Source organism: Nelumbo lutea, chromosome 1 (assembly GCF_056320005.1).
Source record: "Nelumbo lutea isolate HS-2025 chromosome 1, American lotus-T2T, whole genome shotgun sequence".
Classification (NCBI taxonomy): Eukaryota; Viridiplantae; Streptophyta; class Magnoliopsida; order Proteales; family Nelumbonaceae; genus Nelumbo; species Nelumbo lutea.
The window spans coordinates 117,037,156-117,064,978 of record NC_142684.1 but is presented as its reverse complement, the minus strand read 5'-3'; the positions used below and the strand labels follow the sequence as shown (position 1 = coordinate 117,064,978).

General features: G+C 39.9%; 1 long non-coding RNA gene and 1 pseudogene across 2 annotated transcripts; both read left to right on the top strand.

Moving 5' to 3' along the window:
* Window positions 1-9,279: 9,279 nt before the first annotated feature.
* LOC148876998 (transport inhibitor response 1-like protein) lies at window positions 9,280-10,535 on the top strand (annotated as a pseudogene). The gene is made up of 2 exons (XR_016105304.1): window positions 9,280-9,964; window positions 10,061-10,535. The product of XR_016105304.1 is annotated as a transport inhibitor response 1-like protein (transcript).
* Window positions 10,536-14,564: 4,029 nt separating this feature from the next.
* On the top strand, window positions 14,565-16,364 carry LOC148876997 (uncharacterized). The gene is made up of 2 exons (XR_016105446.1): window positions 14,565-15,359; window positions 16,001-16,364. It is a non-coding gene; the product is annotated as an uncharacterized LOC148876997 (long non-coding RNA).
* Window positions 16,365-27,823: the final 11,459 nt, after the last annotated feature.

The window sequence follows — 27,823 nt, the reverse complement described above, 5'->3', positions numbered from 1 at the left end:
CCATGTGATTTCCCACATTTCCAGAGACATTTCGTCATCTCCGTCACTGAGAAAGGAGGGAAATCTTAGATATGAACAAATGGGAATGGAACATAGATTAAAAGTCATATCTATGTAGGTAACATGAATCAAACTAAGGTTGTGGACTAATGATTTTTCTATTTTATCAGAAAATGGCAAACGGTCAATTTGCAAAGCTTCTAGACGATAACAAGCTAAAGGTCCCAAACTATGCCGACTGGTACAGAAATCTTATGCTGGTCCTAACTTCCGAAAAGTTAGACAAGGTAGTGAAAAATCCTGCACCGGAACGTCCGGGTGATAGGGCTTCTGAGGCCCGTAGGAGGGACTACCAAGAGTGGGAGGATAAGAACTCCCTAGCCCGCTGCTTTGTCATTGCCTCATTAGACAACTCAATACAGAGGCAGTTCGATCAGATCGAACTTGCCAAGGACATATTGGACAGTCTAAGAACAATGTATGAAGAGCAGAACCGTTCTACTCGACAGAAGGTCCTGAAATTGTTCATGACCGCGCAGATGACCAAAGGGCAGAAAGTTCATGACCATTGTCTTCGGATGATGGGTTACATTAATGAACTTGAAGCTCTAGGATCCGGGCTAGATCTTGGCACGCAAGTGGATGCCATCCTCAATTCTTTGCCCTCTTCCTTCAATGCGTTCACAATGAACTACAATATGAATAAGCTGAATGTCAGCGTCCAGGAACTCAGCAATATGTTGCAAAGAGCCGAGGATCTACTCAAGAAGGATGAGCCTGTGGTTATGCTTGCTGAAGCTAACAAATCGGGCAAGAAAAAGAGAAAGGCAAAGAAGCCTCAGAAGAAGGCTACCAATCCTAAGAAGCAGAAGAAGAACAAGGCATCTGATGTCTGTCACTTCTGCAAGCAGACCGGCCACTGGAAGAGGAATTGTCCTGCCTACCTGGAATCTAAGAAAGGTAACATCGAAACTTGTGTCATAGAAACTAACATGTTAGTTACTTCTGTGTCCTGGTGTGTTGACTCTGGGGCTTCAACTCATGCGTGTAACTCACTGCAGGGGTTCAAAATTAGCAGAAGGTTGAGTGAAGGTGAAGTGACATTATTCTTGGGAACAACTGCATGTGTTGCAGCAGCGGCAATAGGAACCGTAGAATTAGTTTTTAAAGAAGGAATGCTTGTACTTAAAGATTGTCTTTATGTACAGAACTTGAGAAGAAATTTAATTTCTGTTTCAAAACTGTGTGCTGATGGATATACTGTTTATTTTAGTAATGTGATTACTGTTAAACGGAATAATAAATTCATCGCATGCGGGGAACAAGAGAACGGTCTCTATGTTCTACACCCTTCTCTGGAAACTAACTTAACCGAACCTACGTCGGTCGAAAATCCCAAGAAAAGGAATCGTGATACAGTAAGTCCAACGTGCCTCTGGCATTACCGACTTGGCCATATCGGTATTGACCGAATCACAAGGTTGGTAAAGGATGGTCCTTTGGATTTTCTAATTGTAGAAAATCTTCCCACTTGTGAACCTTGCCTTCAAGGTAAGATGTCTAAGCGGCCATTTGACGGTAAGCCTGAAAGATCTGAAGGCACACTTGACCTGATACATACTAATGTATGTGGTCCCCTAAGTGTTAGGACACGGAATCAACACGTGTACTTCATCACCTTTACAGATGATTTTTCACGATATGGTTACGTGTACCTAATGAGACATAAGTCTGAATTCAGGGAGAGAAAAGTTCAAAGAGTTCAGACAGGAAGTCGAGAAACAGTTAGGGAGAGAAATTAAGGCCCTTCGATCAGATCGAGGTGGCGAGTATCTCTCTGACGAATTCAGGGACTACTTAAAGGCCAATGGGATAGTGTCACAATTAGCTCCTCCTGCTACACCTCAACTCAACGATGTTTTAGAGAGGAGGAATAGGACCTTGTTGGACATGGTCCGGTCACTTCTCGTACGCTCACAATTACCCACATCCTTTTGGGGATACGCATTAGAGACTGCTATCTACGTGCTGAATCGGGTTCCAACCAAATCAGTTCCGAAAACTCCATATGAACTTTGGACCGGAAGGAAGCCAAGTGTAAGACACTTGAAGATTTGGGGTTGTCCTGCACACGTTAAAAGAACAAGTGCGGACAAGTTGGAATCTAAAACCAGTCGTTGCCTGTTTATAGGCTACCCAAAGGATTCGGTGGGTTATCTATTCTATGACCCGAGTGAGCAAAAAGTGTTTTGCAGTCGAAACGCCCAGTTCTTAGAATCCGATTACATCCTGGACACGAATCGTCAGGAAATAGTTCTTGATGAGGAGAGCTCAGGAGCAGTGGGAGATGTCCCACAAATTCCAGGTAATTACCAACCTAGGAGAACCACCCGGGTATCCAGACCACCAGTCCGATATGGTTATGACCAGGATAGTTACCTGGTGGAAACCTTGACTAGTGAAGAGGATCCCGTGACTTACGCGGAAGCTATGTTAGACATAGACTCCCAGAAGTGGGTGGAGGCCATGAGAGCTGAAATGGACTCAATGGAGACCAATGGAGTCTGGACTCTAGTGGATCCGCCCCCCGGGGTAAAAGCAATTGGTTGCAAATGGATCTACAAGAGGAAGAAGGGCCCCGATGGCAGGATTGAGACCTTTAAAGCTCGCTTGGTGGCGAAAGGGTATACTCAGAAAGAAGGCATCGAGTATGAGGAAACCTTTTCGCCCGTGGCCATGCTTAAATCCATTAGGATCCTGCTAGCTGTAGCAGCGTACCATGACTATGAGATTTGGCAAATGGATGTCAAAATCGCGATCCTGAATGGAGATCTTAGGGAAGATATCTACATGCAGCAGCCGCAAGGCTTCATTGCTGCTGGTCAGGAACACATGGTATGTAAACTTAATAGATCCATATATGGACTTAAGCAGGCTTCTAGGAGTTGGAACATCCGTTTTGATTCTGCAGTCAAAACGTTTGACTTTGAGCAGAATCCGGATGAGCCCTGTGTTTACAAGAAGTCCAGTGGGATAAGATCACCTTTTTGGTGTTGTACGTGGACGATATCCTACTCATTGGGAATGATGTAGGAATGTTGACTTCGGTCAAGGTATGGCTATCACAGCAGTACTCCATGAAAGATCTTGGAGAAGCTTCATACATACTGGGTCTTCGACTCTATAGAGATAGATCGAAGCGGATAATTGGATTATCCCAGGCTGCTTACATTGACAAAATTGTCAAGAGGTACAGCATGGAGAACTCCAAGAAAGGAAACGTTCCTTTCAGGCACGGAGTCACTCTCTCCAAGAAGATGTCTCCCAAGACTTCTGAGGAGATTGAGAGCATGAGAGACGTTCCCTATGCCTCAGCCGTAGGGAGCATCATGTATGCCATGTTGTGCACTCGCCCTGACATTGCTCAGGCGGTGAGTGTAGTAAGCAGATTCCAGGCTAACCCAGGGCAGGAGCATTGGACTGCTGTGAAGAACATACTCAAATACCTTCGAAGGACAAAAGAGTTTTGTCTGGTATTCGATGGTAGTTCACTGCAAGTTCTAGGGTATACCGATGCCAATTTCCAGTTGGATCCAGATGATAGAAAGTCTGCATCTGGGTATATTTTCACGATAGGATCGTGTGTTGTTTCCTGAGTGTCAGCAAACAGGGGTCCTAAGTTGCAAATTAATAGTCCACAACCCAAGCCGAGCGCATTGCCATAAGTGATGTTGCCTTATGAATGAAGGTGTTCATTCATGAATTTGGAATTAAGCACATCACCCATTCCATTGTTGTATGACAACACTGGACCTATGGGAGGATGATAGCAAGAGGTAGCATCAGCGGAGAATGTGGTAGACCCATTGACTAAGCCACTGACACAGAAGGTGTTTGAGAAACACGTGGAAAGTATGGGACTCCGGCTTGTACCAGATTGGACCTAAGTGCAAGTGGGAGCTGTTAGACAGTTTCTGTATGCCCTTAGCTTCAATCTGATTTGATGTACTTTTGTTATTTAGTGGAAATAAATAAAGTGCATGTTTGATTCATGTTGTTTGGTTTAATTCTGTGTAAAACCCTAAAACTGGACATTTTTAGAGACTCATGTTAGTTTTAAATGTTCACAGCCGTTGGATAAGTCTGGGGAGATTTATCCTGCCAAGGCTGATACTGGTGTGCCACCAAGTGTTGGGATGGCCTGTCTCAGCCATCAGGGTAAGACCCGAGGCACATGCAGTATGGGATTACTTGAATCCTTGAACCGGACCAGATTTCCAGTATTGCCCTGGACCTTGGAGATAGATGGGCAAAACTGGAAAGTTACACCTGACCCCTAGACTCGATTATGACATTTCACTAGGTGTTGGATCAGGCTGCCTTTGATATGCCATTCAGTGAGATCCTTAGCGGGGATCAAAACCTGGGTATGTTGGGGCAGTTTGAGAATTCATCTGAGTGGGTGATCATAGTGACAGAATCAGCCACTTTGTCGGACAAAGGGTAATGATTGGGAATGCACTCTCTCTGATGGAAACCAAACTGCCGGCAGTTGATTTCAATCGTTGGAATTTTGTTTTGCAAAATTAATATATTTATATATATATATATATATGTACGGTTTCAAATTGTTTGCAAATGGTTTTAATTCCCGGGATCCATGTGAGAGGAGAGTGCGACACTGTTCCTTGCAGCCGAGGGAGAGGTCCTCTCTGGTCGGGCAATGTTTGATCATTAAGGGCTGAGAGGTTAAGTGTAAGACCATTTAGGATAATACCTGATGGGCTAATCTTGCACCTGCCCACAGTCCCTGGGTTTTTATAAGATGGCTTGGCCCAGGGACCACTTAATGTAAGTGTTGGGCCCATAGGGTCCATATGATGGACTCAAGGGGTTCATTGAGTTTTTCAGTGAATTCGGCTGGGCCTTGTACTAAAGGCTGGGCCGAACCCATGTGGCTGGTGTGTAGATCAACGCTTGGGTCCCACGCCATACAAAGAAGCCCAACTGGGCAGCAGATTGGAAAGTAATTAGACACTGAACACTTAATGGGCCAAAAGCCCATTTCGAGGTGGGCTGATATGATCACCCATCCTTGGGGCGAATTTGAGATTAAAGTTAGTAAAAGGATTGGGCCTTTAGCCTTATCCACTCTTAGAGACCAAATTCAAATTAGATTTGAATCTGGTAACCTCTTGATAAGATCAGGAGTAAGCTAACTCTATCTGCAAAAGGGATTAAGATTATCCCCTATCCAAATACTGATTTGGATTGGGATAACTCTTAAAAAGGAGGTTTCTTAATCAAGAAGAAAGGAGGAGATTTCAAACCACTTTGAAGAGGTATAGGATACCTCCTGCGAATTTAGATCTGATCTGATTCATACTCTCCAAAAAAAAAAAAAGGAGAAAAACAGTTCAGCCTTTTCGATTTGGAGATCTCCTCCTGCCGCCGCCATCTGCCATTGCAAGATTAGATCTTTGCAGAGAAGAAAGTCAAGAAATCTGTTCTTGACATCAGTCTAAGGATTCAGTGTTTAGTACTTCCAGAGGATTCTTGTGAAGGATCCAGTGTGTAGGACGCACCCTGCTGGTTCTGTTCCATTCACAGCTGTGTCATCTTCAGCAGGAACGGATCTTGGAGCATTCTTTGGGCGTGAACACCAACTTTGGGAGATACTGTTTCTCCGGATCAGGTATATTCCTCCCATTTATCTTTTGGTATAGATCTGGTTTGATTATGGTTCAAGTAGGATCCTTGAATATTGTATTCTAAATTTAGGGAATATGATTCCCGGTTGAGAGAAGGTAGGAAATTTTTGAAATTCACCCACCCATTCCGCAACCTTTATGGCGTCCATTAGATGGATCCTACCCTTCTTTCACTTCGGTCGCTTAAAGGCTTTGAAGAAGGGCAGACACCAATCCGTAGATTTGGACATGAACCTGCTAAGGGCGACTATTCTACCGGTGAGTCGTTGCACATCTTTGTGAGTTCGAGGTGATTGCACATCGAAGATGGCCTGTATTTTCTCTAGATTTGCCTCAACCCCCCTTTGTGTCATCATGAGCCCTAGGAATTTACTAGAGCCAACATCGAAAGCGCATTTGGTCAGGTTCAGCTTCATCTTATACTTCCTAAGGGTACCGAAGACTTCTTTTAGGTTGGCAAGGTGTTGCTTAGCCTTTTTGCTCTTCACTAGCATGTCATTGACGTATGTATGCCTCTACATTTCGGCTGAGCTGATCCTTGAACACCTCATTCACCCAGTGTTGGTAAGTAGCACCGGCATTTTTGAGGCCGAACGGCATTACCTTGTAGCAATATAAGCCATGGTTAGTGATGAAAGTTGTTTTCTCCTAGTCATCGGGATGCATTCGGATTTGATTGTACCCTGAAAAGGCTTCCATAAAGCTTAGGAGTTTATGGCCTGCCATTGCGTCAACAAGTTGGTCGATCCTTGGCAGAGGAAAGCTGTTTTTGTGGCAGGCTTTGTTTAGGTCGGTGAAGTCGATGCATATCCTCCACTTCCCATTTGCTTTCTACACCATTACCATGTTGGCCAGCCAGTTGGGGTATTTGACTTCTCGAATGAAGCTGACGTCAAGTAACTTTTGCACTTCATCTGCGATCACTTGCCACCATTCTATCGCGAAGCTCCTCTTCTTCTGCTTGATAGGTTGGTAGCGGGGGTCGGCGTTCAAACGGTGCGTGATGACTTCGGGGTTAATCCCTGGCATATCCACTGCCGACCAGGTGAAAATGTCAGAGTGGTCCTTAGCAGCTGCACAAGCTATTCTCGGATACGGTCAACTAGGGGAGAGCCGACCTGGATTGTCCTCTCAGGATCTTCTTCAATGAGCGGCACTTGGATGAGGTCTTCTACAGGTTGGTCACGCTACGCTCTCACCTCGTCCCTTAGATCATAAGCTTCTGCCATCAATGTTTCTGCGACTGGGTGTGGTCCTTGGAAGGAGAGCAAGTAGCATTACCGTGCAATTCTTTGGTCCCCACGTACTACCCCTATGCCATATACGGTGAGGAACTTCATGGCGAGGTGGAATGTTGAGACCGTAGCCTATAGAGCATTAAGGGTCAGCCTACTGAGGATGACATTGTATGAAGAGAGGCAATGAACCACAATGAAGTCCACCATGGTCGTCGTAGTAATGTCACCATCTCTGATCAGTAGGGGAAGGGTTATTCTCCTAGTAGGCTGGAGGGACTCCCCAGAGAAGCCCATTAGGGGAGTGTTGACGGGGGTGAGGTACTCTTTGTCAATGTCGAGCTTCTCAAATGTGTCCTCGAAGAGTACATCGGCACAGCTACCCGTGTCAACCAGGATCCGCCTTATCTCGAAGTTGGCCACCTTGGCTGTGATTACCAAGGCATCATTATGTGAGGTCTGAACCCCCCGGAGGTCATTGTTGGTGAATGTGATAGATTGGTCATGCTTCTTCTTGTGCTCCCGGTTGTCGATCTCGCATAGTCACGCATACTTCTTGCGCCCCGAGCTATTCTCCCCTCCTACAGCGATTCCACTTGATATGACGTGGATCACACCAGCAGGGGAGTTCGGGGCAATTGTCGAGCATCCTCCATGCATTGTTCCTTTTGTGCTGGCTTCTCGCTCTTGTCGATGAACCCGCTAAGGTATTTACGCCTGATTAGGTCTTTAATGTGGTTGTGCAGGTCGAAGCAGTTCTCCGTGTCATGGCCATGATCTCTATGAAACTCGCAATACTTGTCACTGTTCCTTTTGTTGCTTTGCGTTTTCATCTTCTCGGGCCAACAAACGTAGTTGCGGTCGTGAATTTGCATCAGGACTTCAGACCCCGTGGCATATTGAGCGGTGTGAAGTTCTGATAGGTCAGCAGGGGTGTCCGTAGTCTATGGTCGGGTGCCTCTTATGGTCTCGATCTGATCTTTCTGACTTTCGCTCCTCAGTATCGCCCCTCCTCTTGTCGGGCCTCTCTTCCTCGTCCCGCAGTTGTGTCTGCACTTCTTTTGCGTTGATATACTTCTGGGCATGGCTCATTAGTGCAGCTAGGGTTTGCAGAGGGTTCTTAGAGATGGAGAAGTTGAATGGGGATGGGCGAAGGCCATGTTGAATAGCGGTGACATCCACTAACTAGTTCGGGTTCCTGACCTGTAGTGCTTCCTTGTTGAATCTCGCCAGGTAGTCCCTGAGAGACATTTTTTCTTTACCGCACCTGCATGACGTTGGCCGAGGTCTTCAATGCTTTTGACTTGCTGTGAATTGTGCATGGAACTGAGTTTCCAACTGCTCCCACGACGCTATTGAGTGTGGAGGCAGAGAGGAATACCAGGTTAGGGTTGGACCTCTGAGGTGGCCACCAGGGTTTTGCACTTAGGCCCTCGGAAGATCCGTGCAACACCAACTGAGCCTTCAATGCCTTGATATGGTCGGTGGGATCAGTATTTGCATTGTACTTATCAAGCTATGGGACCCGCCATCCTGTGGGAGGTACCTCGTCTACAATCTCCTGGGTGAAGGGTGGTTCCTTAGTAGTGGGCATAGCTGGCTGCGCGGGCTGATCTACAACCGGCGTCGTGCTTGGCTAGCTGCACTCTAGCTCTTCCAAGCGCTGTGGTGTTCCTGAATCTCATTGTGGGCCATCATTATTCACGAGGAAGTCATAAACTTTAGGGTACGCAATGCGATGTCCGAACCTCGGACCACCTTTATACAGAGGCGAAAGACCACCTTTATCACTGAGTAGGCCAGACACAAAAAAGCCTTGTCAGCTTCTTGCAGTTCATGACTATGGCTCCAAATCCTTCATCCATGGGTTCTCCAGTCAGGTGGTCAGGCCGGTGACACCCCATTATACAGAGGCGAAAGACCATCAGTTGTTGAAAGTTCCTTAACATAGCCACCATAGCTGCTGGCAGAAATACAGAATGGACCGCAACTTCCAAGCGTGAGAAATTGCAAGGACGCCAACCTCAGATACAACAACTTCACCATCCTCACGAGCATCGATGGGGAAAGCCCGGAGATCACGGAGTTCATTGCATGTTGCAGCAACAGCCTGAAGCCCTTCATCACATACAAAATCAAGGACCTGTAGCAATATCAGTAGTAAGTGACAAAGTGATTACCCTTGGTTGGAAAAGGTTCACCTGAAGCGGATGTCTGTCACTGATGACGATTTGACCCTCCTCGCTCACTCCTTCCCTGGGTTTAAGGAGGTTGTGCTCGTCTATTGCGATGGCTTTGGCACCGTTGGTTGCCAAGTGCAGGTCTTTGGGGTTTCATTTTCTTTACTTTTTTAAATCTAATTACCTAATTGCTGATTGTTTGGCTATTTTAGTGCCGTAAAGTGGATCGACATTGGATCTATTTCTCCTTTTCTTTTCCTAAACTGTATTTTGGGTTATGAGGTTGGTTCTACTTGATGAGTTATGGGCGCCCCACAACATCCAACAACACATTCCCGCAACATCTTCCGAGTGCTTGATCTAATTGAGGATGAAGTTATTGAGGACGATGTGGACTGGACTTCCTGTTTTCCGGAGTTTGTTACCTGTCTTGAATCTCTCATCTTTGACTGCATCGAGTCCCGGCCCTATGAACTTTGAAGTTTTGGAGCAATTGGTGGCGCTAGGTCTCCTTCGTTGAGGAGGAGGCTTAAGCTGAAAAGGCATGTCAACCTGGTGCAGCTCCAGCGTCTAATGGTTTGGTCTCCCCAGCTTACTCATCTTGGAACAGGTTCTTTCAGCACCTTGGATAACCCAACACAAGTAGATCAGGAACCAGATCTCTCAGCTTTTGCCACATGCAATGCAAGTACCTAGTTTGTCTCTCAGGATTCAGGGGCATTACAGGCTATCTATCCAGTCTGTTGTAGACTAACCTCACTTGATTTCAGTTATGCCAACATCAATGCTGAACAACTCAAATCTGTCATCCGGTACTGTCATTATCTCCAGACTTTGGGTAAGTTATCTTTTGTGGTCTATGCTGTGACTTCAAAACTTCCTTACCATATTCAAGTACCACTTTGTCATGCACTTACTACTGATATTGCTACAGGTCCTTGATTCTGTATGTGATGAAGGGCTTCAGGCTGTTGCTCCAACATGCAATGAACTCTGTGATCTCCGGGATTTCCTCATCTATGCTCATCGTGAGGATGGTGAAGTTGCTGTATCTGAGGTTGGCCTCCTTGCAATTTCTCAAGCTTGTAGGAAGTTGCGATCCATTCTGCAGCTATGGTGGCTATGTCAAGGAACTTTCAACAACTGATGGTCTTTCGCCTCTGTATAATGGGGCGTCACTGGCCTAACCACCTGACTGGAGAACCTATGGATGAAGGATTTCGAGCCATAGTCATGAACTGCAAGAAGCTAACAAGGCTTTCTGTTGTGTCTGGCCTACTCATTGTCATTGATAAGGCCTTTGATAAGTTGATTAATTAGGACTCTCTACATTGTGTAGCTGTATTCCCCCACTCTATGGATGAAGGATTAACATCTACATGTGTAGCTCTACATTGACGTTTGCATCAGACTGAGCACAAAACTTTTTTCCTAGATACAACCTAAGTCCCAAGTAGCCCAAAAAGTCCACGTAATTGGCCCATCTTCTCCAGATTTGCTTTTTCCATTCCCTCGGGCCTCGGGTCTAATTCCCTCCAGAAATTTGGAAGGCATTACTTAAAAATACCCCAAGGAGCTAGACACGACATATATACATATTTTTAATGGGTTTGATTGAAATGCCGCTTTGTTTTATTTTGTAACATTGTAAAATCAGAGCTTTTCTTGTTTATCTTTTTCTTGCTCTCATTCATTGAGAATTCAGATATATACAGCCATCAAATCTCCTAAGTTTACAGGGGACTCAAACCAATCTTTCCTATCTCATCTGTACAAGATAAGGATAAAAGATGTATATAAAGAAAACAAAGACTCTTACGGAGACTCCTAATTCAATCCTAACACCCCCCTTAAGTTGGAGCATGCAGATTGTGAATGCCCAACTTGTGGAGAAAGTACTCAAATTCTCTACGACCCAGTGCCTTTGTAAAAATGTTAGCTAGCTGAACGGTAGTCGACACATAAGTAGGACGAATGCAACCATTTTGAATCTCATGACATACAAAATGGCAATCAACTTCAATATGTTTCATACGCTCATGAAACACTGGGTTTGCTGCAATATGCAAGGCTGCCTGACTATCACAATATAATCGCATTGGGTTTGAATGTGTAACTCCAAGAGCCAATAACAATCCCTTCAGCCATTTTAATTCACACGTGGCCGTGGCCATAGAATGATACTCTGTTTCCGCTGAAGAACGGGCCACAGTGTGTTGCTTCTTAGTTTTCCAGGAAATAGGCGATTTTCCAAGCAGAATAAACCATCTAGACAGAGAATGTCAGGACAAAGGACAGCTTGCCCAGTTTGAATCACACCATGCATATAACTGTAAGTCACAATCTGAACGCAAGAGAATTCCTTGACCTGGATTTCCTTTCAAGTAGCGCACCACTCGCAATGTAGCCTCCCAATGTCTTTCTTGCGGTTGCTACATAAATTGGGACAAAACATGCACACAATAAGACAACTCTGGACGAGTTGCTAAGAGATAAATAAGCCTGCCCACCAAGCACCTGTACCGCTCAGGATCAGATAAGAGAGGCCCATCTGTGAAGACGAGATTGTGATTCTGCTCCAGAGGAAAAGGAGCAGGTTTTGCACCAAGTAATCCAACTTTAGAGATAATATCCAAAGCATACTTACGCTGAGACAGAAAAATTTCTATTGAGTTTCGGGCAACTTCAATGCCCAAAAAATATTTCAATGGTCCCAAGTCTTTCATATGGAAGCAGTCACTTAAATATTTCTTGAAGACTTGAATTTCCATATGATCATTACCTGACACGATAATGTCGTCCACATACACGAGAACAAGCCCGTGCACCTTGTCTCAATGAAAGGTGAATAGGGAGTAATTTGAACATGATTGCTGAAACCCATATGTCTTGAAGGCTGCGGTTAATTTAGCAAACCAACATCTCGGCGCTTGTTTCAAGCCATACAGAGATTTTCGCAACCAACACACCATACCTGGTTTATCTGACTGAAGACCAGGAGGCATTCGCATGTAGACTTTCTCGTGAAGGTCACCTTGCAAGAATGTGTTATGTATGTCCATTTGATGAAGCTCCCAATTTCTGGCTGCCACGACTGCAAGGAAGGTACGAACAATAACCATTTTTGCAACTGGGGCAAAAGTTTTATTATAATCGATTTCCTCAACCTGCTTGTTCCCAAAAATCACGAGACGGGCTTTGTATCTTTCCACTGTCCCATCAACATTATACTTGATTCGATACACCCATTTGCATCCTATGGCTCGTTTTCCGGATGGCAAAGGCTCCATAGTCCATGTCTGATTATTTTCAAGTGCTTGTATTTCTTTCTGCATTGCATCCCTCCATTTTTCATCCTTTATGGCCTCAGCAAAAGAAGTGGGTTCAACTCTTGCAGTAATAGCTGCCAAGAAAGCACGATGTCGACAAGAAAAATTGTTATAGTTCACATAGTTATCTATGGGATAAGGACTACCTGTAGAATGTGATTGGCCAAGTGAGCTTGCAAAGGGACATAGAGAGGGACTCAATCGCTGTGTGGTGTGAAGTACATAATCTCTCAACCTTGTGAACTGCTGTTTCTGTCGATGCCCATGCCCCAAATGAAATTCAGAGTGCCGCTATTGCTCAACATCGCCACCCCCCTTACGTCAGGACTGTCTTCACTTACATTTTCTATGGTGGTGTCACAAGAATGCATGGGTTCACCAGCATTTGCATTTGGGTCTACGCGGGTTCCTTCTTCTACATGGACTCCTTCTTCAGTGAGTTCGCTTCACTGGTCAATCTCCATCTCACTATTTGCTTGTCCTGGTAAATAAGTGGACGGCACCAACACTTCATCTGTCCCACCTATTCCACAATGAAATTGGCCTTGTGCTTTGTTTGGCTGTTCATCCTTCTTGCGTGCATAAGAGAATTCGTCCTCTAAAAAGGTAATATCTCTTGATGCAAAGAACGTGTCGGACTCTAAATCATACAAGCTCCATCATTTCTTTCCAAAAGGATACTCAACAAAAACACACTATTTGTTTCAACTAACAAATTTATCCCCTCCATGTCCATGATTGTGCGCATATGCAAGCAACCAAAAACTCGCACATTATCATAAGAAGGAGGTCGCCCAAATAAAACTTCATAGGGAGTCTTTCCCTTCAACAGAATGGACGGTATCCGATTGATCAAATAACATGCGGTCAATACACATTCCCCCCCAAAAATCAATAGGCATGCTAGCCTGAAAATGCAATGCTCGGGCAACATTGAGTATGTGGCGGTGTTTGCGTTCAACCCTCCCATTTTGTTGAGAGGTCTCGACACAAGTGGTTTGATGAATAATACCATGCTAAGCAAAATAACTAACCAAGCAAACAAACTCAGTCCCATTATCAGTACGAACCACTTTGATAGGTTTGTTAAATTGCCTTTGAACCACAACAAAAAAATTTTGAAGAACTTATCCCACTTCTGTCTTATCAATCAAAAGATAAATCCAAACACCTCTAGAAAAATCATCTACTATTGTCAAGAAATAATGAACACCATAAGAAGCTGTAGTTCTATAAGGATCCCATAAATCACAATGAATTAACTCAAAAATATCAGTTACTTTATTATTACTAGAAACAAACTCTTCTCGACATTGTTTAGATCAGAAGCATACATCACAACCCTTAATACTGTCATCCTTATTATTTTTAGTACTAACAAAAGGCAACAACTTAACAATTTTATGAGAATGATGCCCTAACCTTTGATGCCAAATATCACATGTCTTGCTCTCTAAAGTCTTCATTGCTCTTGCTGATGCAATGCTCTGGAAATAATAGAGTTCCTCTCGCTGTTCACCCACTCCAATCAGTATCCTCATAGTTCGGTCCTGTATCACACATAATTTATTAGTGAACTGAACAACACAATTCGACTCTTCAATCAATTGCAACACAGAAATTAGATTGCAATTCAAACTAGGCACATATAAAACATTAGTCAGTTTCAGATGATCGTCCAATGCAACTATGCCTTCTTTCTCTACTACTGTCGCTTTCCCATCTGGCAGCCCGACAAAGCATGGAATGACGTTCTTTAAGTCTCTCATCGACTTGAGGCTTCCTGTCATATGATGAGAAGCCCCTGTGTCTATTATCCACTCTGACAATTTTGGCTTACCACTTAGTTGTTGACTCTCATCTTTCTGTGTGTTCAAAAGGTTGAGTAACATGTTTCACTGCTCACTATTTAGTCTATTTAACCCAGTCTTAACTGCATCGATTGATTCTCCTTGAGACGCATTGCCTTGCGTAGAGACATTGACTGTATTGGCCCTGATTTGGCCGCCACGACCTTTTCCTCCTGCCCCTGCCCCGTGATTCCCCCCGCTCGCATCCACTTTGCCTTTCCGTCCGAACGGATTCGTTATATCTGAGACCGCATTGCTGGACTGAATGTACCCTCTGCCTGGCTCAGTTGGAGGAAGGAAATATCGTACGTTGGTTGCCAAACTGTTGACATGCCTTCCACCTACGTTGCATTGATCAGTGGTTCGCTTCTCATGCGAATTGCCCGCTCTGTCGATCGCCCATTGCGGCAGCACCCGTGTCCATAGCATTGCCGATGCCCTCTGTTGGGGCCGAAGCAGAGGAAGACAGAGGCCATGATCGAGTTGAGGCTCATAGCCAAGCTGGAACTGGCGGCCACCAAGTTGGGGTTAACAATTCCATTTCGCAGCTGGCTCACTCGTCAAATCGTTTGCTTTCTCTTATTTGGCTCTTATACCATGTAAAACCATAGCTTTTCTGGTTTATCTTTTTCTTGCTCTCATTCATTGAGAATTCAGATATATATACTTCACATCTCATGCGAGTGCGAGTTGTTGTCCAACACCAACAGGCTCGGTCCTCCTTAATTCGTGACCGGACCTTCCACTCACCACTGAAGCTCAGTCGATTAACGCTGTTGGATTACCCGCCTGATCCGTTAACCAGCAAACTTGTGGAATTCGATATTCTTAACTTATCCACGAGCGATTTGGGAACCCCCTGCTAAATTCTCATCACCTCGGTTCGACTTGGCCGAGCTATAACCATCACTGCTCTGATCGTGTTCACCTGCTACCTAGTCGCACCCAGGCCAACCACCAACGATGAATCAATAGAGACGAAAGAAAAGAAGGTGTGGTTTAAAAAAAAAGGACGCCATTTCACCGGAAGATCGTCGCTGAATCCCGAACACAGGTATCCTCTCCTCTCTTGATTTGAACATATGCTATGGGTGCAGTTATAGAAAAAGGGAAGTTTTTTATTTAAATATAATGCAACGACGAGACGTTGCAGGAAGGCCTATCGGGCGAAGAAGAAAATAGGAGACGGGTCGGTGCTGACTCGTTTACGCCAGATTCCTGATGGGTCAGCCTGGACCCGCCTCAAAATCCAAGGATTATGCCACTGTGGTGTACACGGTTTTAAGTCTAACCGTGTCATGCACGGTTGCTGTTAATGGCTACTGATATCGATCATGATTATCTCATTGGATTCGGTGAGTAATCCTAAACAATTAATTATTTTACATTGTATCTCACTGGATTCGGTAATTCAAACATGATAATTAAGCCATTTGGGATTAAGGTTCAATGCGCTGGTCCTTTGCCCCTTCTTTCTTAGGATCTTTCCCAAAATGAAGTTAAAAAAAGAATTGCCTTGGGACTCTAAAAAAATGGTTTCGGCCTAAGATGAATAGCCCCTAGAAAGAACTCTGAACTAGTCACTTTCATTATCATTAACAATTTATATTCCTTGGTGTTGGTATGTATATACATCAACACTGGATCAGATCTTATCAAAAATTAAGTTTGTGAAACACTACTTACCACAACCAGGGTTTCCAAGACTGCTGGTATTGGAATTTGGAAGAAACAATCAACGACGAGAATGGGTAGGTACGTCAACCTCATCACCTACCCCACTCCACATGCTTGTTTGTTGTTTTGCAAGACTGCTGGCGTTGGGATTGACAGACCAGAATCCAAAGGAAGAAAGGCTTCTGTAAATGCATACGCCTTTTCTCTTTGACCAAACAGGTATGCCCCTAAGCCCCCTACCATCTTTTCTTTAGGCTTCGATCATTTTTTCCGTGAATTTATATTTATCCTGGTAAACATGCTTAATTATCAAAAACACTTACTTGCATAAGTGCATTTATTCATGTTTTTTTTTCTAAGATAAATAAGATAAATGACCATATAGTCATAAATAATTATTATCAAAAGGGATAATTTTTATCCCATCCAAGTGTTGGCTAGACGTGTAAAGTGGGCCGTGTCGAGTCAGCATGGTATGGTCCGTGCATCGGGCCAAAGCTATTTATTTAAAAAAATGTTGATAAAAAACTTAAAATTTTAATTCTATATGAATTTTGTGTATACAATGACTTATATATACAATAATTAAATACACTAGTATAATAAAATTAAAAAAATATTTATTTTATTAATATATTATATGCTATATATTATTATATAATTATAATTTATATAAAATATTATATATATAATATGTAAATATATACAAAATATATAAATAATATATGGGCCATGTTGGGCCGAGCTACGGGCTGGGTCGTGCCGGCCCATGGACCTAAAACCCCAAGCCCAGCACGACCCGCATGATTGTGTTTAGGCCTGGCATGGCCTGTAGACCAACATGCCAGGCTGTGCCAACCTGTGGGTGGCACAACCCGATTGTCACCTCTAGTGTTGGCAACTTTTCCCTCAAGACTCAATTTGAAAGGAGTACTAATGTAAATTTGGTCCAATCCGATCCAGTCCAATGTGAGTCCATTATAAATGGACCAGGTCCAATTCAAACCAATAAACGTTTTGAGCCAATTTGGACTGGTCCAATTCGATGTCTGGACCGTTGAATCTGTTCAAATTCATTTTGGTTTAGATTGGTTTCAACCCAAACATGGTCCATTGACACATATTCTTATCTTATATCAATGGACCAGATATTGGCTTAATCCAACCCAATCCAATATAAATTTGTTACAGAGGAACTAGGTCCAATCCAATCTAATAAATAATTTGGACCAGATTGGTCCAATCCATCCAAATTAATTTTGGACTGGATGGGGTCCAATCCAAAACAGGTCCATTGACACCCTTAGTTTCCCATGCCTCCACCTCTAAGATAAGTTATTTTACAATTTAATAATAATAAGAATAAATTACAAATAGGCTACCTTGTACTTTGGGGCTAGTGACGCTTAATACCTAAACTTCTAAGTGGGGCATTTTAGACATTTTAATACCCTGAACTTTCAAAAGTATACATTTAGGTCCTCTCTTAAAACTGATGTTACAATGAGGGGAAAATTACAAAGATGCCCATGTTTAGATTCTCTTTTGCTCACCGAGCTTTTATTTTATTCTTTTTTCCATTTAAAACCATCTTTATAATTCTTTTTAACAAAACAATAAAAGCATTTATAGTAAAAAAAATGGAAATTTTGAATATGGGCATCTTACATTTGTAAGTGTCACTACCCCCACCACTAGTAGTAGTAGTATGCCCTAACTTAAACCTGCTTTGCTGACCTTTCAAATGTTAAATCTAACAAATGAAACTTAAAAGAGACAAAATGACATTAATTGTTCATTAAATTTCCAAAATTTGCCCCACTCTTCCTATGCAAGAAAAACAGCCACAAAGGTGTCGATGTTGAACACCATTTGAAGAACTGAAAGTTCCCCTTCGAAGAAACTGAGACTTAATTGCAACTTCAGACTCCAAAGGAATGGAAATACAAAATAGAGGGTGGGAGTCTTCACGAAACCTTAACAACGATCACAAACCTCCTTCTCCTAGCTTTATCAAAGGAGAAAAAACATTTTCAAGCATTCATTTGATTCCTTAAATCTTCAAGGCGTAACTAATACAGATCGAGATTAAATCTTCTTCGACCACCAGTCTTGGGTAAATTATATTTTGCAGTGAGAATGATTATATGGAGAGGGAGAAAAAGAAGAAAAATATATAGAAAATAAAAAGAAAAAGAAAGCAGAATGCTGAGAGTGAGACAAAGATAAAGGAAACTCAACAATGCAATCAAACAAAGATTATGGTGTGTTTGGTAAGTTTTTTTTAAAAGATCTTCTAGCAGATGTGACAACTAAAAGATGATATAAGCTTTTGCATTAAGATTTTAGCAGCCAGAAGACCATTTGACTAAAATGCATCTTCCTTCACATCTTTGACGAAATGAAAAAGTCAAAAAACTCTTTTGACAATGGAATTCACACATCTTTTCGGGGTAGCATCTTTTGACAATTAGATATTTTCTCAATCAAATGAAAGAAGACTAAAATGTGAGCTATTAGACTTCTAAACAACGGACACTTGACAGCCCGCATAAAAAGATACGCCCAATGGGGCTTAATTGAAAGAACCTACGAGGATTAGAAGTCTCGTCTTTAAATCTTAAATTGTTCTCGGTCTCCAACGAGCTTCTAAAAATCAAATTGAATTCTTGCAAACCTTGAGTTTTTCATCTTTCGAAGTTTTAACCTTTGTCGTTGTGTTCGACGCACTGCTAATTCTTGCAAACCTTGAATTCTTGTTGTTGTATTGAAGTTTGGAGTTTAGGGGCAACATTAGTATTATGAGAGAGTTTGGAGTAAGGTGTTAACAGCTATTTAACAGTATGCTAACGGTAGGGGTGAGCATTATTCGGTTAAAACTGAATTACCGAACCAAAAATTTCGATATCAGACACTTGATAAAGGTTTTTCTGTTTTTCTATTCTTAGAAAACTTATAAAAGAACAAAAAAAAAAAAACTCTCATGAAAACTACACTCCCTTACAACGTTACTAGGAGTTATCATTTTTAGCCCAGAGAGCCCAAGCCCATGCTAAATCCCATTAATTTCAAGGCGGATTTGGGCCCAACTCTGCTGTAGTTAGAAATCATTTCCATAATTTAATATTGGATAATGACATTAAACATAATGGAATGGTGAAACATGATTTATGTTGCCAATACTGCCTTGGTCCTGCCTGGCCCATGATCACCTTTAAATATTATCAACCTAATAAAAAGAATGGAAAAACATATTGCTTAAGGCTATGTTTGGTTTGAAAGAAATGGAACAAAAAAGAAAAGGTAGGGAAACCCATATAAGATTTGTACAAGTTTTCTTATCCTTCCCTTCTTTTTCTTTCAAACTAAACACAGCCTAAACCTCATTTGACTGGTAATTTTTTTTTTTAAGTGCAAAACTTACATCCATTTTTGGGAAGCAAGCTTTGCTCTCATTTTAAATGCAAACATGCAAACACACACGCACACACATACAAAGTTGCCATTTTCCAAAAAAAAAGTATTCTTACCAAATACATGCAAAACTAGTTGGGAGTATAAATTCAACTTTGCACTCTTATCAAATTTAACCTTATGCTGTGTTTGGTTGCAATGCAAATAAATTTGTACTAATGCAAAATTATAACAATGCAAATGATTTAAGTACAAATTCTAATCTTTTCAAATTTTAGCTTATTTTATTTGATTGCAGTACAAATAAAGTAAATTAGCATACAAAACAGATTAAAGTAAAATCCAAAACAAAATCATTTGCACTGTTATAATTTTGCATCAGTGCAAATTTATTTACATTGCAACCAAACACAGCATAAGGTTAAATTTGGTAAGAGTGCAAAGTTGAATTTATACTCCCAACTAACCCAAAACAAAATTAAACGTGAATATGCATTTTTTAAATTTGCACTCTCATGCATTTTGACTATTGCAAATAGAATTGCACTACAACTAATCGCAGCCCTAACAACTAACGATGGAACTGACCATCCAGACCCTTTTCCCACTACACTTTTTACTAGCAGAAAGATAACTACTTTGCTGGCCCTTATCTCTGCAGATAAAAGAAAAGACCATCTATCAAAACTAATCTCCCAACAGATCCTCAAACAGAACAACAATTTAATTCGACTATCACGTCATTCCGATGTTGAGGTGCCTGAAGGGGAAAATCATCAGTATTTATAAGAGCTTAGGTGGCCGTTCCTCCTCCTTAAATAATAAAGTTTAGGCTCAGTTTGGAAGGAGTATAAATACAAATATATACAGTGTAAATACATACAAAATATAAGGTTTTGCACTTTACAAATTTGCATTTGTACTCCTTTCAAAGCGAGCTTTAGAGTTAAAAAAGGGTAAATTGCTAAAACTTTTTTTAAAGTTTTTGGTTGTTGCTGAAATTTTCTCTCAAGTTAGATAATTGCAATTATCTCTCCTAAACTTTTTGACATAGTTGCATGTAGATTTCTTTTGATAGAATCTTCTAAACAAAGGCATAAAAATGTCTAAAATGCCCATGCCCATACAATTACTTTTTATCAAAATGTTTATTTTCCAAATTTTCTCCTCATGAATCGCTAACTCATACCCTTCCGATCTCTTTTCTGAAATTGATTTATTTTCTAAATTTTCCCTTCATATCAATCATTCAAAAGCAAAGCTGCAACTTTAAACTCTCTATTTTTTGTTGTTTATAAAAGTTGTATTTTTTTTCTTTTCTACAGAAGCTGGCCTCAATAGTAATTGCATGTGTATTATGGGCATTTTGAAATGGTCAAGGGTCCGGTTCCCGGGTTGAACGGTCTGACCATTCGAACCAAACGGTTAGCCCATCCTGACAAAAAAAATTAAAAATTAAGAAAAATAAAAAACAGTCAAAACCGTTGAACGGTTCAAGTGCCCATGTCAATGGTTTTCTAACAAAATCAACGTTTTTTGGCAAAATCCGGTTTTGGGGAAAAACGGAACCGGTCACCTGACCGGTTCCCAGTTTTTCTGGTCCGGTTTTGAAAACCATGCTTGCAATGTATGAAAAAGTTCTTGGGAGGTGATTGCAATTATCAAACTTCAGAGGAGGTTTCAACAACGGTCAGAAACTTCATGAGAGGTATCAGCAATTTACCCTAAGGTTCTGTTTGGGAACGATGCAAATGGATTGTAAACCCCGGTTCAGGGTAAATATGTATTCTAGTTCAGTTTTCCATTGTTTGACAAGAATACAATTATGCATTGACAAATGACAGAAAACATATTTTCCAATGAATATTTACATTCAAAATGAGATGCAAATATACATTGATAAAAAAGAAGTAAATTTGCATTCAATGTGGGCTTTTATTAAAAAAGAAGGGAAATATTTTATTGGAATTCATGTTTGTATCCAGTACAACTAAAAGTTTGTTTTGTAAGAAGATAAATCTGCCAATGCAAAACTAACCCAACTTTACATTTACATGAACCATTTTACACTTTGCATATTTGCATATTTGCATTCACACTTTATTTGCATTGTTGACCAAACGAAGACTAAAAAAAGAAAGAAAACATAACCTGAACAAAAGAACTAAACGATTAAAGTAATCATCGGTTCTGACTTCTAATAATGGCAGCAAAACCTTGATTATTAGCTTTAAAAAAGTTTACTCTGAGCCCATCTGGGAGGAGACCACATCTCCGCCCCACAGCACATCCTCGCTGTGTATTGGGCACATCTCCTGATGATGGTACCAGAACCGATGATAATCGGGAGATGTGAATTCATCTGGGAGGGTTTCTTCGTTTGGGATGCATTGTGTTAATTGAGCTGTAATGATTGAGCACCAGTCTTATGGAGAAACTATTCAGAGTAGTGGTTTGGGTTTGAAAAGCCCATATTTGACTAGTGGTTTGGACGTTGAAAAAAACATATTAATTTTCCAGATTTTTACCAAATACAACTTCTAGCATTCCTATGGGGTGCAACTGATCAGAGCTCCAAAAACCGTGTTCGAAAAACCCTCCCAAACAAGCACTTCTTTTCATTACAATTGGGGAGTAAGTTGAGGAAAGCTTGCCTGGGGTCCTCGATCTTATTTGTACCTTGTTTGTAGGGTCAGTGTAGGGAGCAGGATTAGTACTTTAAAAAGTTACCCCATTTCTATTTAACAGAATAAACCACAAAATCTTGAAGGCCAGTCTTCTTATAATCTAGGGTAAAATATAAAAGCCTCCTCTTTAGTTTCATTTTAACAAATACCTCCCCTAAACTTTTGATAAATTCGACAAAAACCTCCCTTCCATCACCTTTCCAAACGGAAAACGTTAGACTGATATAGCAATTTCTTCCAAATACCCATTCTACCCTTATAAATTATTTTACATACAAAATCACCGAATAACCATGTTTTAATTCGACAAAAACATTAGAAGATGATTCTTAAAAGGAGATTTTTTTCAAATAAAAAATGGGATTATTTCAGTAATTTTGTATATAAAATAATTTATAAAATGGTAGAATGGGTATTTAAAAGAATTGGTGCATCAATCTAACGTTTTCTGTCTAAAACAAGTGATGGAAGGGAGGTTTTTGCCAAATTTCTCAAAAGTTTAGGAGGGCTGTTTGTTGAAATTAAACTAAAGGGGAGGTTTTTGTATTTTACCCTAAAAAAATAATGGACTCAAAATTGTAACTAATTAGTTCATTAATTTACTTAATATGATAAACCTTAGCAACCTTGAACTGGAATTTTCCAATAAGTATTGTGCCTCTGCAGCTAGCTAGACAGCTCTGCTCTTATGTTAAGGCAAATAAATTAAGGTTGAGATTCAACTACATCAGACCTGTCTTCATTAATTTTCTGGAAACACTCATTTTAACCCCAGTAAACAAGCTACTCAATAGTTCAGTGTTAAACATGAACTAAACGATCAGCCAAAGCTCATCCAACATCATATATGCATATGAACTTTCAAGGAAGATATCTTGAACCAAGAAAATTAAAATTGTGCAAAGTCGACCAAAGGAGAGACTACTGAAGTGTCCTTACAGTTCTAGTTTTCTATAATGATATTCTAGCATTCAATTTCTTCTTCTTCATGTATGATAACAAATTAATCAAATTGTCAACGTTCTTCAATATATATCAATCACCATTTAGCACAAAGCAGGCATGAGATGGAGAATCGTTTCTGGCTTAACTGAAGATTACTAAGAAATTGATTTCCCTCAAGTCAGAAATAGCAAAAGAAGGCCATTAACCAATGTTGGTCCTAGTTATTTGTGGGTCTTACGAGGGGTGGGCTGAATATAGTCCTAAGAAATAGCCAACTCATTTAAAAAACTTCCACTCATGCATCATTGAACTATGAGGCCTATATATCTAAATACCTAATAAATTTACCAGTTAAAATTAGAAAGTAACACCGGTCAATACCTTACACTTTTCTATTAAAATTCATGATTTACAAAATCGGATTAGACCGGACAGTTGGGTCGAAAAAACTGGGAACTGGTCAGGTAACCAGTTCTGTTTCATTCTAAAATCATTTTTGGTAAAAAAAAATCATTGATTTGATCAGTGATCAGCTGACCTGGGTGGTCAAACTGTTGACCTAAATAATAGTTTTTGGCTGATATTTGTTTTAAACCATAACGGGCTGTTCGTTCAAACTGAACAATCAGACCATTCGACCTGGAAACCGGTCCCAGAACAGTTCATGTCCGGTCCGATTTTAAAAATCTTGTTAAAAACTTAAACATCATGCTTTAATTGAAAAGGATTGGATTTCTAGATCTCCAATGCATGAATCATTTGCAAGTTACCCAAACTCAACCCTACATAGGCCTGGGCTGAGAACCCTATCTTCCCTGTGGATTGTGTCGGGCCTACAAAGCTGAGACAAAAAGTCTAATCCTAGGCCTAGAACTTTAATCGCAACCAAGCAGGATGGGTTAACAATGTTAGCCCATAGATTCTTACATTGAAGCATATAAACAACAAGGAAGAATGCATTTCCTTCTGAAAGTACAAGATAAAAAATCAAATTACATAGAAAGATAACCACAGAAAACAAGGTGATGATGCTGGGCAAGGTACAAGATAGACAAAAATCAAATTACATAGAAAGATAACCAAGATCAACTATGAACTAAGCATGATCTAATTATTTTAAGCTCAACATTAAGTGGTTATATCGCTTTAACTTTTGTTGAGATGAACTTTGCAAGTTGAGAAGAGGCGTACAAAAGGGTTTTTCATTGAAATGGTTTCCAGAAATTGAGCGGTGAAGGTACAATAGGATTTTGTAAGGGTTCTTGACCTGTAAAATTAATTCTGAAAATCTGAAGAAAGTAAAAGGATGAGAACGGATAAAAATATGAAAAAGGAGGCAACTTATTTCTTTTCCTTACCAATTTTGCATTTATGTTGTGAAATGTAGCAGTCTAACCTTCTGGTCAAAATCATTCAAACAGTTTGAACAATTAACCGGCTGGTTCAGTGGTTTATTGATCAAAATCAATGATTTTTGGAGAAAAAATGAGTTTGAGGAAAAACGGACCAGTTCTCAGTTTTTCTGGTCTGACTGTCCGGTCCAGTGCGGTTTTAAAAACCATGCTTCCCAGATATACATCTTTTCTTGACATGCGCTATTCCAAATTCCACTTTGTACTACTAAAACATAAGCAACTGTTTTCTTTCTATACTATAACACCATTAGAGCTTCACCTTTTTCCCATTCAAATCCCTCCACTTTCTTCCCTAGCTATCCTACTATAACCAACCTAAAAATATATTTTTAGCAGTTTCTTCATGAGTATGAAAAAAATGTTGAAGTGTGATGGTAGCACAACCGGAAAACCTGGAGGCCCTGTTCACTTTTCGATAAATTATTTATCTGTGAAATACTTACACGGGTAAGTGTACTTATTCAAGTTCTTTAATTTCTTAGGTAAATAAGGCAACTTTCTCTTTAGGTGAGAAAGTTATTTATCCACCTATGAGACAGGTATCACTTACCCATAAAATAAAATTTCTTGATCTATGGGAACCAAAATCCTATTGACCAATCTTCCCCCTCTCAAAATTCAAAAACAAAAAAAAAAGAAATTCTTGTGAGTGTTTTCTTGCAATAGATTGAATCAGTTTCCCTTCACAAGGACAACATAGACATTCTGAACAAAAGTTTTCTTTGGCCATGGAATTTTATTAATTAATATATAAAGAAGTCTACGAGGTAGTAAAAAGGTTTCAGACATACTAAACAAGACACGAGAAAATAAAAATAAAACATTAGACCCGAGCTAAGTATGGAAGCCCCATCATCATGCAAGAGAACAATTGCAAGACAATACATTCTGAACAAACTTTGTCTCATTTCTTTGAGGTACAAAAGTAGCTATTTTAATGAAAGCCCTCTACCTCAAAAGCTGTTTTGCTTTTACATTGTTAACAGAGATGTTAATCATCTAGTCCATGGTACTTTAGGAAAGGAGATATGCATATAGGTATTAAGAACTTGTATTTATGAGATTCGTCTGCATATATTAAATCCACTGTGTTTACCAATAGTCATAACTCATAAGCAAACTGAGTAGGATTAATGTACTAAGCAAAAAACAGGTTGGATTGTCTAAGGAGATTTCATATTTGACTTGATCAGCAAACCTTTCTTATTAATTTATTTGAAAACTTAACAAATGTATGCAAAATAAAATAGATCTATTATTGGTGAATTACTTTTTAACTTACTGATCCCTTATAGTTTGGTAATGAGTTACTTGTTCCACCCCTCTATTAACATTTTCTTTTTTATCCACAACCCCTATATCAAAATGACCTCAAATAATTTTTTTTTCTTGACAAAAAATGTTTACATGACATTTAAATTTTTCATAAAGTTCATTTAACACTTACATGTCACCTTCTTGGGTATTATACGGACAAAGATATCCTCATCTATATTTCTTAAAGGTACATTTTTTTTTTCTATTATGAGGTTAAGGTGGGAATGGGTAGTTTGAAAATAGGTTCAAGAAATAAGGAAAGTCTATGATGTGAAAAATATATTATATGGGAAGAGTTTTGATCAATTAAAACCCACCCGTAAATTTTGATAAATATTACCTTATTATTCCAATTTATTAGTCAGTTGGTCCGTCAGTCTGTTTACCTGTAAGTTGGGTTTGACTTAGAGCTCAACAGGCTGCATCCAAATTATGATTTCCATCGACGACACATATGGGCTGGGCTAGGTCCAGCCACCTACTACTTGAAAATTGCGAATAATAGCCCCCTGTGATGCCCAATTCAAGTACTATTGGCCCTCTAGTTTAACATTATGATTGCGGTGAATTATAAAAAGAAATTCATCTTTTTTAACTTTTACTCGTGGTCATCATAACAGCCTTTACAATTTTCTCCATTTTCCCATCTCCGTGTGATCCAGCCTATCATGGAGATGACTTTTTTTCATAGGAATGGGAATGAAGAAATTCCCATCTTTATTGACAGGGATGGGAGAGCATTTCCCACGCCCCACAGGGATTCTGATCTTTGCCTCATAGAGATCCCTGTTAATATATATGTATTTGTGTACACATACATCTATGTATGTATGTATATTAATATTTTAAAAAATATGATTGATTATATTTGAATTTTTTTTAATAATATTATAAAATTTAATTATTTTATTTTTAATTTTTAAATAAAAATAAAAATAAAATGATTGATATTATAAAAAATCATGGGGAGATCCCTGTGGAGACAGAGATGAGGATAATTTTGTCACCACTGGTGAGGGCAGAGGTAGGGACAGGGATAGGAACGAAATGAGGAGTCGGTGACTCTCCGTCCCCGCCCCGTTGTCATTCCTAATTGTGCTCTTTTGAAAGTTCAATTTAAGTTGGTCAAGGTAAATGTCAAGGAACAGCCAAAAATAGATTACTAGCATTAAGTGAATGATCCAGAGTAATATAATTAGGAAAGCAACGTGAAATCAACATAATGGAATAATAAAGGGAAGAAAAAGTGTGAAGTGTAGGAATAACAAATAATGCAACTTAAATGGGTTATCCCCTCAACTTATGTCAATTTATGATGCCGGTTTCAAACAAAATGAAAGCAAAATAGGAAATTCAGTGTCTTGAGGCTTGTTAAATTCTCATTCTTGTTCATTATTTTTAATAATAAAATATCAGAATAGATGAAAATAGGTAAAAATTATCAGAATGAGATAATATAGCTACGAACTAAACATTTTTTTCCAAAACGATTTTTTGTGGCAATAATGAAGAGAAATTTTGAACCTATTTAGCTGGAAATTTCATTTTTATTCATTTTTCATCAACCTAAATTATAACACATGTATACCTACAATACACATTAGCATATAACATGCAAGACCCACACCAACAAAACACAAATCACCAATGTTGGCTCCACATCAACAAACACTGAAACTCAGAACATAAAAAAAGAAATAAGGACAAGAAAGTAGAAAAAGCTTTTGCATTTGCTTGCATAGACAAAATTTAAAAGGAAGATCACTTATTTAGAGCTAATTAAAAGGAAATTAGTTTGTTAAATTGAGTAGGTAGTTGTTCAAATGAAGATAAGAGCTTAAAACTTCAAAATGGTAATCAAATTTAAAAAAGTGTAAAATTAAAAATAATGTCCAACAATTTCATCAGTGACCATAGCATATTAAATGCAAATAATTTCATCATTCTTGTCCATTCTTGCCCAACATTAATAAGAATTGAAACAACGAGGCCTACAGTAGTGAATCAAACATAGCCATAGCTTCTTAGGGAACTTATTTTACAACCAATGATTTGGACAATCA